Source organism: Odontesthes bonariensis, chromosome 6, assembly GCF_027942865.1.
Source record: "Odontesthes bonariensis isolate fOdoBon6 chromosome 6, fOdoBon6.hap1, whole genome shotgun sequence".
NCBI classification, from domain to species: domain Eukaryota; kingdom Metazoa; phylum Chordata; class Actinopteri; order Atheriniformes; family Atherinopsidae; genus Odontesthes; species Odontesthes bonariensis.
In genome coordinates, this window is record NC_134511.1 from 5,650,399 (window position 1) to 5,666,091 (window position 15,693).

The window sequence follows — 15,693 nt, forward strand, 5'->3', positions numbered from 1 at the left end:
AACCGCCTCACATGCAGAGCAACAGATGAGAAGTCCGGGAAAAACTAAACATTTCTGTCGCAGCAGATTCCAACATCCCGTGTCTGAATCTATCGACTCGGATCCAAAAAAACCTGAAGCTGAATTTTGCTCATTTAATTTCTGAACACTTGAATATGAGAGGGTGACCCCTCGGTGCGCCTGCTCGGCCTGGGGAAGTACAGGGGTGGAAAGTCAATTAAAGACTCTTCAGTCACAACGATTATAAATCCTGCACTTAATTAAAAGCACTTCAATTTACTGCTCTTATCTTAGGTTATCATGTTAAACAACAGGGGTGCTGAAAACCCATTAGGCGTATGGATTTTAATTAGCAACCCTGCAGATGCAACATAAAACACCCCCCCACCTGTTCCCATCAAATGGGAATTGTTTAGTAACTCAGGCTTTGTGGATACAGGGAAAGATACTTATTAGCTATTTTATTCTCTAGTCTGTGTTTTCTGCTGAACATTTAGCTCAATCTTGTACTTATTGTAATTAAGCTACACGTTAAATATAATGTGGTTATTGTAAGTTGATGTAGGATGTAGTCGGGTTGAGAAAAAGATGTCACAGAAAGGCAGCTTCCTGGCTTATGAATGTAAATGAAGAATCCTTTGGAACTGATAGATGCTGAGTGTGAAACACTCTTTTGGGAGTAAATTGGTGTCTGGTGAGCGTACTATACACAGCACAGCTTTATTGGAATTTAATTAGCTGACACTATTTTCAGCACTGCATAACAAGTGTTAAGAAAGTTACCTGAATTAGTTATTTATGAATCTGGAGTTATTTATGCCCTTACCTGCGGATGATGTCATTCCTGAGTTTCAGAGTGTGTGACTTATGAAGAGCGACGAAACCTTTGGACTTTGAGGAGGTTCAGTCGGTTCAGATCTGGACGTTGTAGCTTCTCTGTGGCTGTGTTCGAAACCACATACTTCTCCTACTACTCATACTAACTTTTTGAGTTAGTATGTGAGTTTGAGTAAGCGAGAAGTTCCCGGATGCATACTAGATTCTCCTAAATGTTGGGTATGCATCATGAGGTTACTACTCATACTCAAACTACCCAAGATGCAACGTAACGTGACGTCGCCGATCGTCATTTCCTGTCAAAACGGCAGTTTCAAGCTAGCTACAACGAGGGTAGGTTCACTTCCTGTTTTCAAAACAAAAGCACCAATTGTATGGTAGTGGCTTTCCCTATGATAAAAGGCAACGGGTATTTTATTTTGTGAAAATAACAGGAAGTGCGTTAGCTCACTGCGGCTAGCTTTAGTAGCGCTGAATTCATGGGAACAAAATTGTAAACAGCCGGTATTTTGTCAGATTTTCAACACGTTGGGGATCTAAACGACTACTTTCTCACCTGAAAATGTTTCAAATGTTGCTAAAGTTTACAAAGTTTAGAGCTTAAGTGAAATCAGCTTCAGGCCGGCTGATTTCGGCTCGGGCAGGAGCGAAATGCATTGTGGGTAAACGCTCTGCATACTGTCTGATCGATGAGTATGCAGTATGGAAGTATGTAGTATGTAGTATGCGGTTTCGAACACAGCCTGTGTCTCAGATCTCCAGTGGCTCTTATTGACCACCAACCCCAGAAACTGGACCACCTTATGGAGCGCTGAGCAGGTCTGAGTCAGCCTGGCTGCTTTTGAAAGCATAGAAAGTGTCTTCAGCATCTACAAACAGGTTTAGAGTGACTTAATCTGATCGCGAGTAACTCAATTCGATCCAGTTTCTTGTCAGATTAAGGTGTCTACATGAACTTAATAACTCAATCTTATTGTAATTTAGCCAATAATCCGATCCTTTTAGTTCCATGTAACCCCACTGAGTGTCTGGTTCCATGGCAGATGAAAAACGCCAGATTATATCCTATTCTGCCAATTAAAGTCTATTTACTAAACTACCTTAGGCATTATAAATGGGTAAAATGTGGGTAGGCTAGTTTAAAAGGCTACTTAATCGGGGGAATAATTTATCAGACCATATCAGGTGCTCTTAATTTAAGATTCTGACTTTTTATTTTGCAATATTCCCTCTTGTAGAAGTATTTATTGACTGTGCTACAGTAAGATTAAAACATGTTCAGTTTCTCGACTGAAATGTTGTTCATTATTTTGTATCTGTTGAAAATTGTAATGTTTTTTTAGTTATATTGCCTCTTGTACACCGGCTGCCTGTCCATCAGAGGATAGACTTTAAAGTTCTGTTGCTGCTCTATAAAGCTCTGAATGTTCCAGGACCAGAATGCATCAGTGACCTCCTGACCCAGTGTGAACCTTCCAGACCCCTCAGGTCATCTGGATCCGGTCTTCTATCAGTTCCCAGAGTCAGAACCAGACATGGAGAAGCTGCATTCAGCTTCTATGCTCCACATGTCTGGAACAAACTCCCAGAAAGCCTCAGATCAGCTGAAACACTCAGTGTGTTTAAGTCCAGGCTGAAGACACACCTATTTTCAGCTGCGTTTGAATAAAGCTCCAAATCTGAAGCTTGAGTTTCAAAACTTAATCATATTTTAACTCCTGATTTGATCTATTGTTCTTATTTCTTTTATTTTTTGTTTAAATTTTAAATCATGCTTTTTATTTTTTACTGTTTTAAAGCACTTTGAATCCCCTTGTTGTTGAATTGTGCTGTACAAATAAATCTGCCTTGCCTTGTAAAAGGCTGACTTGATTATGTTTGATGAGCTACAGAAGGAGGAATTGAAAAGGTAAATGGCTGAACTCAAATGAGTTTTTATTTGCTTAGATAGCCTACAGCTCTGTTAAACCTGTTGAGGTTCATGCACATTTGAATAAATGTTCTTATACTTCCAATACAGGCTCATTTGGCAGGGTTGGTGGTGGGGTTTCTGGGGGGGCCGTGCCCCAGCAACGTCCCTGGGACCGCATCGGGTTTGTGTGAATTTCCCCATCATGGAGCAGGAGATGCACCACCAATCAGGTGCGGAGAGTGAAGGTGTATTACGTTTCCCCGAGGACGAAATTAAAGGCGATACCAAAAGGTCAGGGAGAAATCAGGTTCCAGAGGAAACAGCATCGGATGATGAAAGCGATGCCAGTGGAGGAAGGCGTGTGTGTGATCTCACCCACCAAGTCTTCCAGTTAACTCAGAGGAGGAAACAGCAGTCTATCCATTATTTTGCTCAGAGTACCTGTACAGAATCACGCTCAGCAATAATCAATTGTTGAAGTGCGAAGCTGCTGCGGCCAGCATAAAATCCAGTCGATGACACGAGGAAGCGCTGCCAGAGCTGTGCTGGGAGCAGGAGAGTGGAGGAGGAGGAGAAAACATTTTGCTGGGGGCCTGTGTTGCATGGTGAGTGTACGGAGGCGGGAAAGTGAACCATCAAGGTCTAGACGTTTTGCAGATGAAATCCTACTTAACAAGATGAATTTACTGAAGGAGAAAAACCAGCCACACTCCAAAATGAAACAATGTTTGGGCGTTTGCCTTCATTTCCATATTTTTCCAAATTTTTTTTTTTTCATCATCATTTCAGGCAGAACCGAGCAGACCTGCAGAGTTTTAAGGGCTGAGAGCTTCCCCCAGTGTGCAGGCTCCTTCCTGCACAGAAAGAGTTCCTACGCTGTAATCAGAGGTGGGTAGAGCAGCCAAAAATTGTACTCAAGTAAAAAGTAAAAAGTAGTCATCCAAATAATTACTTGAGTAAGAGTAAAAAAAAGTAATTGGTGAAAAAACTACTCAAGTACTGAGTAACTGTTGAGTAACGTCTGATTTATTTGTTAACACAAGCATTCAATCAGACAGACAAAAATACTAAATAATCATCTTTAGGCAAATTAGAGTTCATCCAATTGATAAAATAAATTAAAATGAATGAATTAATTACAAAATAGCTTCAATAAAAATAATCCAGGTAAATTCAATAACTTCAATAAAAAATAAAAGAGACTTAGGAAATGTTTAAAACATATGTAACCCATATGTAACCTAAAAAACAAACATTCATCTATCCATGGGGGAAAAAACGAGTTTAGGAAACTTAGCGCTACATGTTTCCTCAAGTTAGATGTTGAGTTTCTGCTGAAATGTGCGTTTGTTTTGGTTGACACAGAAGACACATAATGTAGCTGCTGTTTCTCACTCTTTGTAAGGTAAACATGCTTTCAGTATGAGGCCTCGTCTGCGTCTTCATTTCCCACCGTTGGTTCTGATATTTTTCATCTGTTTCTTTGTTTTTCATCTTACTACCCACGTCTGGCTGTAATAGAGCCTTTTTCATAAAGGACTTGAGTTTCCCAGAAAATCTGTTATACAATAAAGATGCACGCTTTCATTCTCAACCTGTGTGCCTATAACAAAACTCACTGAAATCTCCCATTTCCTCACAAATCCAGTGGTGGGGAGTGTTCCCTTTAAGTGCATTAAAGCATTTTTACATCTTTTTTTTGTTCTTTGGCTCCCCTACACTTTGGGAATGTAACACGACTGGCGTAAAAATAAACCTCCATCTGAACCCTGTACATACACAGCTATACATGTGGATTTGTTGTCATGCTTTGGAGGCTGACAAAAAAAAATCCTGCAGACGAGAGAACACTTTGAGACGATGCAAACCTCCAAGATTTTGGTGTGAAATGGGCTAAAAACTGGCCAAACGTTTTAACTTGAGAGGAAGGTTTTTAAATATTAGTCTGAACTCGAACTGAGGCTTCAACTGTGAGGCAGGGATGAGGTAACAGCTTGCAACCAACATGGAATAACAGGTTGTAATAATGTGTTTTCCTGTTAGTCATTATGAGCACAAAGGCAAATGTCTGGTGAACATCGGAAAACACTCACAGCTTCAATCTCCTCTGATTTACAGCCTACCCAGAGCAGAGGGAGAAATGATCATCAATGTGTTCATCTACATGTCGACAAATTCAGCAACAGAGCCAAGCAAAGCAACCAACGGGCCAATCCAAAAGGTCAACAGTTCGGCTTCCGGCTTTCCGAGACCACACGTTGAACCGTCCCCGGGCAGGACACCGAGCCCCACGTTACCTCTGATGCGTGAAGAGGCAAATCTGACAGGAAACAACCAGAAAAGTGTTACATAAGTACTACCGATATACGAATAGCAACGATGACGCTAACGCAGCATCCTGTGAATTCTCTATATCAGTAAAAACTAGGGCTGGGCAACGATTAAAAGATTTAATCTAATTAATCGCATGATTTCCCTGATTAATCACGATTAATCGCATTTGTACGCAAAATCCAAAAATGAATCCAAAAGTAGCGTATAGCTTTTAGCATTTAGTTTTATTTTAAATGTGCTGCCATATGAATGAAACTGCCATAACATTTGTTGTGCAAACACACTTTTAACATCAGCATCTTTCTGTAGTTTTTATGTAGAAGCCTCGCTCCACTGTCTGTTTCCTTGAATGACTTGCTGCTATCAGTTGTGTGTTTTGCCTTTAAGTGATATTTTAGACTGGAACTACTACGCTGAGAAGACAATTCAACTTGGCAGTGTTTACAGATGACTTTGGTTCTGTCGACTCCGCCGTCTGGAAGAAGTTTAAAATGAAAATGGCCAAGTAAAAGTTCCGTACCCTTCTCCATGTTTGGTGGATCCCCCGATTACTTTCTTTTCCTGTTCCGCAGCAGACAGCAACAGACTTTTACAAAATAAAAGCCTGTGAGCAACAGACTTTTACAAAATAAAATAACTAATAAAACCTGCGCTACAGCACGATAAAGTATTTACTGGTGTTAAATAATTAATGAGTTAACACGATAATAAACGAGTTAACTCGCCCAGCCCTACAGTTAATACGTGACATACTTAGTTTATTAGAAAGTTGAATAAAATCCTGTGAATTCTATCAGTAAAAATCTAAACTAATGATCATTCTAGTTCTGTGTTGCCAGCACACTTCATCTCTTCTTCCTCATTTTCTCCGATATTTTGTTTTCTGTTTCAATATTTGTGAAAGAAACTGTGTATTTTTCTTTTTTCTCAGTTTAAAGGGGAACTCCGGGGCATTTGAAGCGCATTTCCATTGCTAGAGGTTGTCAAATACTGATAGTAGGACACAGAGAGGTGCAAATCTGCGCTCCCTGTGTGAAGATCGCGCTGTTCGCTCAGCCTGTCATGCGAGGCTAATACGTGGTGGCTAAGGGGCAAGCGCTAACCCTTCCACGTAAAACAACAACTTGCACACTGCAGAAACGTCACACCACTTTATAACCCATCCGACAATAAAGTCACAAGCCTTACCATCAAAACCATATGCATGGTTCTCACATTACTGGCATGGGGACGTTACAAAACAACTTTATAAACAGCATGTAACTCACCGGTTAGTTGTACGCTCGCGCATGTGAAAGCCCAAAAGAGTCGATGGAGAATAATCCCATATACAAAACAATTATATTCTCTAGAAAAACTGCATTCAAGTATTTAAAACATTACAACAATACATGCCCAGTAATATTGTTGTAATGTTTTAAATACTTGAAAAAAAAAAAATAATAATAAAAATAATGAGGCGTAGAATACCAAAGAGGTAAGAAGAAAAGTAACCAGCTCATTGTAGCCTAATGTAGCGGAGTAAAAGTAAAAAGTATAGAGATTTAAAACTACTCCTGGAAGTATAATTATTTCGTTACTACACACCTCTGCCGTTCAGACGGCAGCATCAGGAGATGCTGGGGTATTTCTGAAGGACGAACACAGGTACGTCAACACAGAACAACGGAAATGCAGGAACATTGGGAGCCTCTTTAAGACAAAAATCTGGTGGAAAGTCGTGGCTGGAGCGGGACTGAAAACTCCACCCATATGGAGCTCAGGTGACAAAGCCCTTCAGGAGGCAAAAGGTGAAGAGGACCTCCTGACCAGCCTGGGAACCACCACAGTTTTAGTACTTTACACCAAACAAAGCAGAGACAAGGCTGTGCTTTGTTATCATGATCTGAAATTACACTCAACACAATTTAAAGTGGTTCAACTGTCACTTCAGAAGGATAAAATATCATCTAATTATTTACTGCATTTTACTTTTTTAGATTAGATTTTGGTCTTCCCATGTGGCTCAGAGTCAAAATCACATCAATTGTCACACTTCTTAAATACCCGTGGCTCTTTTAAGAGGGTGCTCAGAGTGCCGGTAATGAATTCTGCTGGAAACACTCCTGATTGTATGAAGGTAAACCTGAGGAACCTCTCAGGTTCAAAAGTGCAAACAAACCTGATTTAAAGGCTTTTAGAGTTTCGACCAGTCAAAAGCGCACCGGCTGGCCTGGATTCATCAGGGTTGAAACGGAAAGTTTGCTGCATGTTGAACAACATCTCAATCCGCTGCAGTTTGCATCCAGAGCTGGTGGAGTTGTGGAGGATGCAGTTTTTACTTTACTGCACTTTTTGTTCAGGCATCTTGAGGGGCAGAAGACACATGCCAAACAGTATAACACTATCCAACCCTTTCTGCTTGTTGATAGAAATAGAATAGAATAGAAAAATACTTTATTCATCCCCCAATGGGGGAAATTCAAATTAGTCAAGTAGCTTAAAAAAAAAAATATTTACAATGATTGTATATTAACAACAACAATAATAATACCAATTCTAATAAAAATACTACTACTAACTAACTGACTGACTGATGAGCTCCTTCATCATTTTAAACTCGATCCTAACCTGATTAGTTGGATAACTGACTCTTTAACTAACAGCTCACACTCAGTGGGGTCACATGGCACTGAAAGGATCGGATTATTGGCTAAATTACAATAAGACTGAGTTATTAAGTGCATGTAGACAAGAAACTGGATCGGATCAGATTAAGACCCCGAGATAACTCTGTTGAAAGTCACTCTAAACCTGCTTGTAGACGCTGAAGCACGTGGTGAATCAGACTTTGCGTGCTGCGCATGCTCCAGATGTTTTCCCGGGGTCGTGACCCGGAAGTCAAAGCAGACGATATTCCTGTTGTTGTCGCCGTCAGAAAGAAACAATGCGATGGAGAATGCTCCGTTGGGCATCAAGTTTGTGCAACAAGCAGCTCATCACAGACCAAATGTAGAGGGACGTAGCTTCATCTTGCTCTGCGTTCTCCATCTTTCTCCAATGCCTGAGTTTGTTGTTGTTGTTGTTGGTGGTGAAGAGGTCAACAGGAAGTGGCTCTATTAGCAACAGTTGGAATGGGTACAGCGCCACCTATCATACCGGGGTATGACACGCTTTGTGCCTCTGATCCCATTCATTCACCACCATATATCCAAGGAGAATTACCCTCGCTCAACTCATTTTTATTATAATTTAGCCAATAATCCGATCCTTTCAGTGCCATGTAACCCCACTGAGTGTGTGAGAGTTAACGGGTTGTTTCCACTGGCTCTCCTCTTCATCTTTTATACCAACTCGTGCTGCAGCAGCTTCAGTAACAGACACATCTTAAAGTTTGCTGATGACACGGTTATTGTTAGTCTTCTTCGGGGGGAGGAGCAGGACCGTGGGCCTGCTGTAGAGGACTTTGTAGCTCAGTGTGACGAGTCTTCTCTCGAGCTAAATGTGTCGAAAACCAAAAACATTGATTTTAGGAAGTCTACCTCTCTGTTCCACCACCAGCTGCTATCAAAGATGCAGATGTTGAGACGGTGGAGAGCTATAAATGCATCCAAAAAGGTTCAGCAAAGATTGTTCTTTTTAAGGAAGATGAGAATCTTCCACATTCCCTCTGAGATGATGACGCTCTTTTACAGAAGTTTATTTCATCTGTTTTAACCTTTTGTTTTGTTGCATGCTTTGGAAACCTGAACCTGTCTAATAAGAATCGTTGCATATTCGTTCATCAGAAACTCGACATTTTTAAAACATCTCTTAAAACCCACCTTTTCTCCCAGGCTTTCAGACCTGGGAGAAACAAATGTTGTCTGTGTGTTTTTATCTTTTGCTGAATTTCTTTGTAAAATGTATCTGTTGGATTTTATTGTTATTTATTCATGTAAAGCACTTTGGTCAACCCAGGTTGTTATAAGGTGCTCTATAAATAAACGGGACCTTGACCTTGAAGAATCGAGTTGTTAAAACTGCTGGAAAAATCTCAGGAAGCTTATCGGCCGGTATCATTTATAACAGACAGGTCCTGAGGAGGGCTGAGGCTGTTCTGGATTGTCCTAAATTAATCATCCACTTCTAAATGAGGTTCAGCTCGTGCCCTCAGGTCGTTGTTTTAGGGCTCCAATGAGGAGGACTGGAAGACTTCAGGATTCATTCATTCCCTCTGTAATTTATTTACTTAAAGGCAAGTAGCCGCTGGACTGCTCGTGTTCCTTTGCACTGCTGTTGCTTATCTGCACATCTATACTTTTGGACTTTCCATTTCCCATTCAGCCTAATTTTGCAACCAGATAGCATTTTATTACTTATCAAATCAAATTTATTTGTATTGCACGTTTCATGTACAATTCAAAGTGCTTCACATAAAATAAAAGAATTGCAGCAGGGAGTGGAAGAAGCATTAAAAATACTTAAAAGAACATAAAGAGAAACAAATAAAATCATTTAAATGAATTTAAAAACAAGCAACAGTCCAGATAAGTTCAAAGATAGCGTGCAGATTTCATGCATAGACACATGAGAACAGAAATGTCTTTAACCTGGATTTAAAAATGTCTCCATTTGGTGAAAGTTTAATCTCCACTGGCAGTTTGTTCCACTTGTTTGCAGCATAACAGCTAAATGCTGCTTCTCCATGTTTAGTCTGGACTCTGGACTGGACCAGCTGACCTGAGTCCTTGGATCTAAGAGCTCTGCTGGCTTTATATTCTCTGAACAGATCACAGATGTAAACCATCAGCAGGCTTTTAAAATCTATTCTGTGACTGACTGGAAGCCAGAGTAAAGATTTTAAAGCTGCTGTGATGTGTTCAGATCTCTTAGTCCGGGTTAAAACTCCAGCAGCAGCGTTCTGGATGAGCTGCAGATGTATAATGCACTTTTTGGGAAGTCCAGTTAAAAGAGCGTTACAGTGATGGAGTCTGCTGGAGATGAACGCATGGATGAGTTTCTCCTGGTCTGTTTGGGAGAGGAAACCTTTAATTCTGTTAAGAGAACTTAAAAGAACCTCAACTCATCATAAATGACAATTTATGGTGGGTCCAATTTTACACAGTTCTGTCATCTTTGGTCTGAAGTAGCCCGTTATTATTGTAAAATATAATTCAGATTGGCTCTTTATTCAGTCAGCAGGGCATCCCTTTTCTTTCAGAGAGAAACTGCACAAGGGATTTATAGAACTGAGCTATTGGAAGGACATGAATGCCATATATTGGGCTTATCGTTCCCACTGTTCCTGCAGTCAAACATGTGATACTCAAAACGCACAGAAACAGCATAAAGCACGAGGTGTTCAAGGACAGATGGAATAACAGCACATCTGCCAGCGTGTTGTAGGGGATATGCACTTCGGCCCAGGTTACTGTGAAAGAGGAGCTTCATAAAATAAAAGAATCACGCTGACTTGTTCAAAATGTTCTTCTTTTTTTCTTGAAGTAGCAAAGCTAAATAAAATATCCACACATTCATAATTTCTCTGAACCTGCTGAAATATTTCAGCTCTGCACTTGTCTCGCAGCATCTCTGCAAAACTCCCCCCAGCTCCTCCTGGGCAGCATCCAGCTGTTCCCAGACCAGATGGGGGGCTAAAATCTCTCCAGCGAGCCCTGGATCAGCCCCAAGAGGCGGTGCTCATATTAGATACTCAAACGACCTCTGCTGAGAAACAGCAGTCTCCCCTGACTTCCTTTTAGACTTCCAGACCTTGAAAAATCGTACAGTAAGCAGCGCTGTGGTGGAACACCAAAGACACTAAAAAGTAAAATGAGGATATTTTGAACTTTGAGTTTTTTTCTGAGGTTCAAGCAGCTTAAACGAGTGGGTCAAGCGTTGCAGCAGATCGCAGTTGCCACAGCAACTCCATGTGATCGTGTTAAAAAAATATGGTTTGATGAAAAATAGAAGATGTTTTCATTTTAAAAATCTCATAAAAGAGGAGCTGAACAACAAGTGTATCCGTCCCAAACCCCACTGAAACATGAAGTGAAATAGCTCCCACTGGCTGTTTCTGTTGAGTCTTTGAGTTCGAAACCGCATACTACATACTCATCGATCAGACAGTATACAGAGCGTTTACCCACAATGCATTTCGCTCCTGCCCGAGCCGAAATCAGCCGGCCTGAAGCTGATTTCTCTTGAGCTCTAAACTCTGTAAACTTTAGCAACATTTGAAACATTTTCAGGCGAGAAAGTAGTCGTTTAGATCCCCAACGTGTTAAAAACCTGACAAAATACCGGCTATTTACTATTTCGTTTGGCGCTACTAAAGCTAGCCGCAGTGAGCAACGCACTTCCGGTTATTTTCACGAAATAAAATACCCGTTGCCTTTTATCATAGGGAAAGCCATTACGATACAATTGGTGCTTTTGTTTTGAAAACAGGAAGTGAACCTACCCTCGTTGTAGCTAGCTTGAAACTGCCGTTTTGACAGGAAATGACGATCGGCGACGTCACGTTACGTTGCATCTTGGGTAGTTTGAGTATGAGTAGTAACCTCATGATGCATACCCAACATTTCGGAGAATCTAGTATGCATCCGGGAACTTCTCGCATACTCAAACTCGTTTACTAACTCAAAAAGTTAGTATGAGTAGTATGAGTAGTAGGAAAAGTATGCGGTTTCGAACACAGCCTTTAGCTTTTTTCTTCCATCTTATGTTCACTGTCATGTTCTTGTATTTTCATTGAGTTTCAGTCCTGTATTCTGTTTCAGTCTTCGGTGTTTTGTGTGTTTCTGTTGTGTTGTTCTCAGTAGAGTTTGAAAAATCTCTACTCTCTGAGCTTTCCTATCCATTGAAGGCACAAAAGCCCCAAAAAATTATATATAAAAAAAAAAACCTGCGTTAATGCGCGATAAAATATTTATCGGCGTTAAATAACTAACGAGTTAACGCGATGATAACGAGTTAACTCGCCCAGCCCTAGTTGAATGCGTGTGAAAACGTGAGTGATCTCAACATTTGCTCCAGATTTTTGGAGGAAATGTTCAATCCAGCAGTAAAATTACAGGATGAGACGGTGTACAAACGTGTCGGCAAACATTTCGCAGCATTTTCGGCCTCTGTGGGAGTGAGAGTTAGACCTTCCTGCTGCTGTGGATACGTGTGAATACACGCAGCACTCCAGTTAATACAGTAAGGAGCCTCATCTGCTGCTGTTGATGTGTGGCACAGAAAAACAACAAGTTCAGCGTTGCATTCTGGTTTTTTGGGCTGCTGTACCCAACCTAATCTTTGCTCTCCTGTGACCCTTTCACAGACGCGGTGGCAGGGTTACCGCCACCTGGAGCAGGATTAATCACTCCGGTAACCGAGTGGCGGATAGACGAATGTGAACTGAGCGCTATTCATTTCCACGCTCAACTCAAAGGAAAAGCTTCTTGTTTTCTGTTGTTTTCAGCACATAATGTGGTGTCCAGGAAGCTGGCGTTTGTCTCATACTTTCCTAAGAAAAAAACCAGGCTCAGGAAAACATCATGGCTTTCTGCCGCATGTTAGAAACCTTCTCCTTACCTGAGCTGCACATTAGGGATAAATATCCACAAATCAACTCAGTTATATTTCATTACCATGCATGGTGCTCAGGGTAATCTGATCAGTCGCTCTCCAGCAGAGCTCGTCATCGTCCTGCAGCATTCGCAGCACATGTGGGCAGGAGTGGGAGTGAGTCATCATGCTAACAATATGTTGCTCATTTCCTTTATCCAGAACTTATCCAATGTCCGAGTGAGCCTTAAGAACAATAACACTCAGGCTTAAGTGTGTTTAACCAGCTTTACGTAATTATCTGAGTTGCACTTCGATGTTTTATGAGGTTATGTTTTGATCGTGTTCTGCTAGTTCTCTTAGTTTCTGTAATTAGCAAGGAAATCAATTTTTAGCTAGTTGGCCTATTCTGAAACTCCCCGCAGTGTGTAGAATGGAATGTTTTGTTTAGGGCTGGGCGAGTTAACTCGTTATTATCGCGTTAACGCATTAATTATTTAACGCCGACAAATATTTTATCACGCATTAGCGCAGGTTTTATTACTTTTTTTATTATTGTAAAAGTCTGTTGCTGTCTGCTGCGGAACCGGAAAAGAAAGTAATCGGCGGATCCACCAAACATGGAGAAGGGTACGGAACTTTACTGTACACTCACCAAATGGAGACATTTTTAACTCCAGGTTAAAAACATTTCTTTTCTCATGTGTCTATGCATGAAATCTGCACGATATCTTTGAACTTATCTGGACTGTTGCTTGTTTTTAAATTCATTTAAATTATTTTATTTGTTTCTCTTTATATTATTTTATGTATTTTTAATGCTTCTTCCACTCCTTGCTGCAATGATTTTATTTTATGTAAAGCACTTTGAATTGTTTGTACATGAAATGTGCTATATAAATAAATTTGATTGATTGATTGATTCATTTTTGGATTTTGCGTACAAATGCGATTAATCGCGATTAATCAGGGAAATCATGTGATTAATTAGATTAAAAATTTTAATCGTTGCCCAGCCCTACATTCTACATCTCTGACCATAGTGTTACTCTACCTGCACTGCGGGGCTTTAACAACACATGACATGCAGCAGTACCTTAGCCACCTCAACTTCAACTACTTCCTTTCATTTTTATAAAGTTCCTTCAGACTCCATCTCGACTTGTTGCATGCAGTCGCAGTTCTTCCTTGAAAGTAACCCCTCTCCCTTAAGCTTCCTGTAAGCCCCTTGGCCCGAGGACTGACCCTCAATTTTAGCAATTCTTGGGGAGTGAAACTCGACGAGATACTGTTCAGTCATCTGAAACAAGGTCAGCCAAAGCACAGACTTAAATATAAGCGCTACACCAGAGCTCACTGTGAGTCCAGTCACATTCCACAGAGAGCACAACAGGGAGAGACGAAGGAGGTACAGCACATCGGAGTCTGCTCGTAATGTATGATGAGTCCAGTTAGCATTCAAAGTAAAAAGAAACTCTGTTTCTCAGTTCCCTCCTAACAACGTAAATCTTATAAAGAAACTATTTATGTAAACCTTTATTCCCCGTCGCTCGGTGATTACCTCAAACAGCTGGAAACTGTTTGTCTTCCACGACTAATTCATCAAACCAAAGGAAACGCTGTATTTATGGGGAGAGATACATGCCTCCGTGAAACCGTGTTTTGTCTTTTTCTTTCTTTTTTTTACATTTATTTGATTATTTTTAGTGGTTGTTTTCAGTCAAAAGTTCAGCAAACCTATTTTAAAGACTTGCAAAGTATCTAGAAGATGTTGTTCCTGCAAAGCTGAATGTGAATAATACAGTTTTTAAGACAAATGCTGCAAAACATGCCGAATTACACAAAGCAAAGTGTGAATTTGTAATGCATAAAGAAGTCTGCATCACACTAAACATGGTTAGTTATTTGGACTCAAATGGAAGTGTTACTGGCATGATGAGATGGTTCATGCCAAAGTCGTGCTTTTCACCTAAATCTATTAACTTCTACTTCTTCCACATGTAATAACGGGCAGCCTGTCAAGACTTTCTGGCTGTTTATCCCAGACTGACAAGGAAACTCTGCTTCGGTTCAGAATGAAATATCTTAAAGGGATAGTTCGCCTTTTTGACATGAAGCTGTATGACATCCCATATTAGCAACATCATTTATGAACATCTTCTTACCCCCTGCTGCGTCCTGTGAGCCGAGTTCCAGCCTCGTTTTGGTGCTGATGAAGGTAGTCCAGCTAGTTGGCTGGGGTTTAAAAAATAAAGCGTTTTGCTTCTCAAAACAATATGCGTTCAACAGAGTAATACATTTGCATCACAAAATGGTTCTCCAGGAAAAAGTCAGACTTCACAATCCCTTGGCCCTATTTTCTCTCCCTTCGTATCACTGCCTGCTGCCGCCTGCCGACAACCCCGCCTGTTACGGTGTTTGCTGCTCGGTCTGCACTTCGGTCTGCTTGGTCTACACAGCAGGCAGTGATACGAAGGGAGAGAAAATAGGGCCAAGAGATTGTGAGGTCTGACTTTTTCTGGAAGAACAATTTTGTGATGCAAATGTATTACTCTGTTGAACGCATATTGTTTTGAGAAGCAAAGCGCTTTATTTTTTAAACCCCAGCCAACTACCCGGACTACTTTCATCAACACCAAGACGAGGCTGGAACTCTGCTCACAGGACGCAGCAGGGGGTAAGAAGATGTTCAGAAATGATGTTGTAACCCTCTAATATGGGATGTCATACAGCTTCATGTCAAAAGAGGCGAACTATCCCTTTAACCAACTAGATAACTAGGATTTAAATTTTGCACCAACGGTTTCTGGTGTCTGGATTTCAATGCAGCAGTGAACATTTATTATTCACATAGCTGTGTCCTCTGCCCTCCAGTACAAGAGCTCTATTGTGTTACAAATTGCTGTAAAGCACCAACGAGGGAAAACAGGTTTAGCAAAGGAATGCATTTTTTTCTTTCTTTACTTATTATCAGATCCCCGACGGAGAGAGGCCCCAATTCGCAAGACATTTATTTTATTTATTTGTTTGGGAAGGAACTGTACAAAAAACCCTTTAATCCTCAAATAAAACATCTTGGTTGTCCGGCGGACTTC

At 40.7% G+C, this 15,693-nt stretch overlaps 1 long non-coding RNA gene across 1 annotated transcript; it reads left to right on the forward strand.

Annotated features, from left to right (window-relative positions):
- The first annotated feature begins 3,108 nt into the window (after positions 1–3,108).
- On the forward strand, positions 3,109–5,124 carry LOC142382787 (uncharacterized). The gene is made up of 3 exons (XR_012769953.1): positions 3,109–3,354; positions 3,539–3,637; positions 4,868–5,124. It is a non-coding gene; the product is annotated as an uncharacterized LOC142382787 (long non-coding RNA).
- Positions 5,125–15,693: the final 10,569 nt, after the last annotated feature.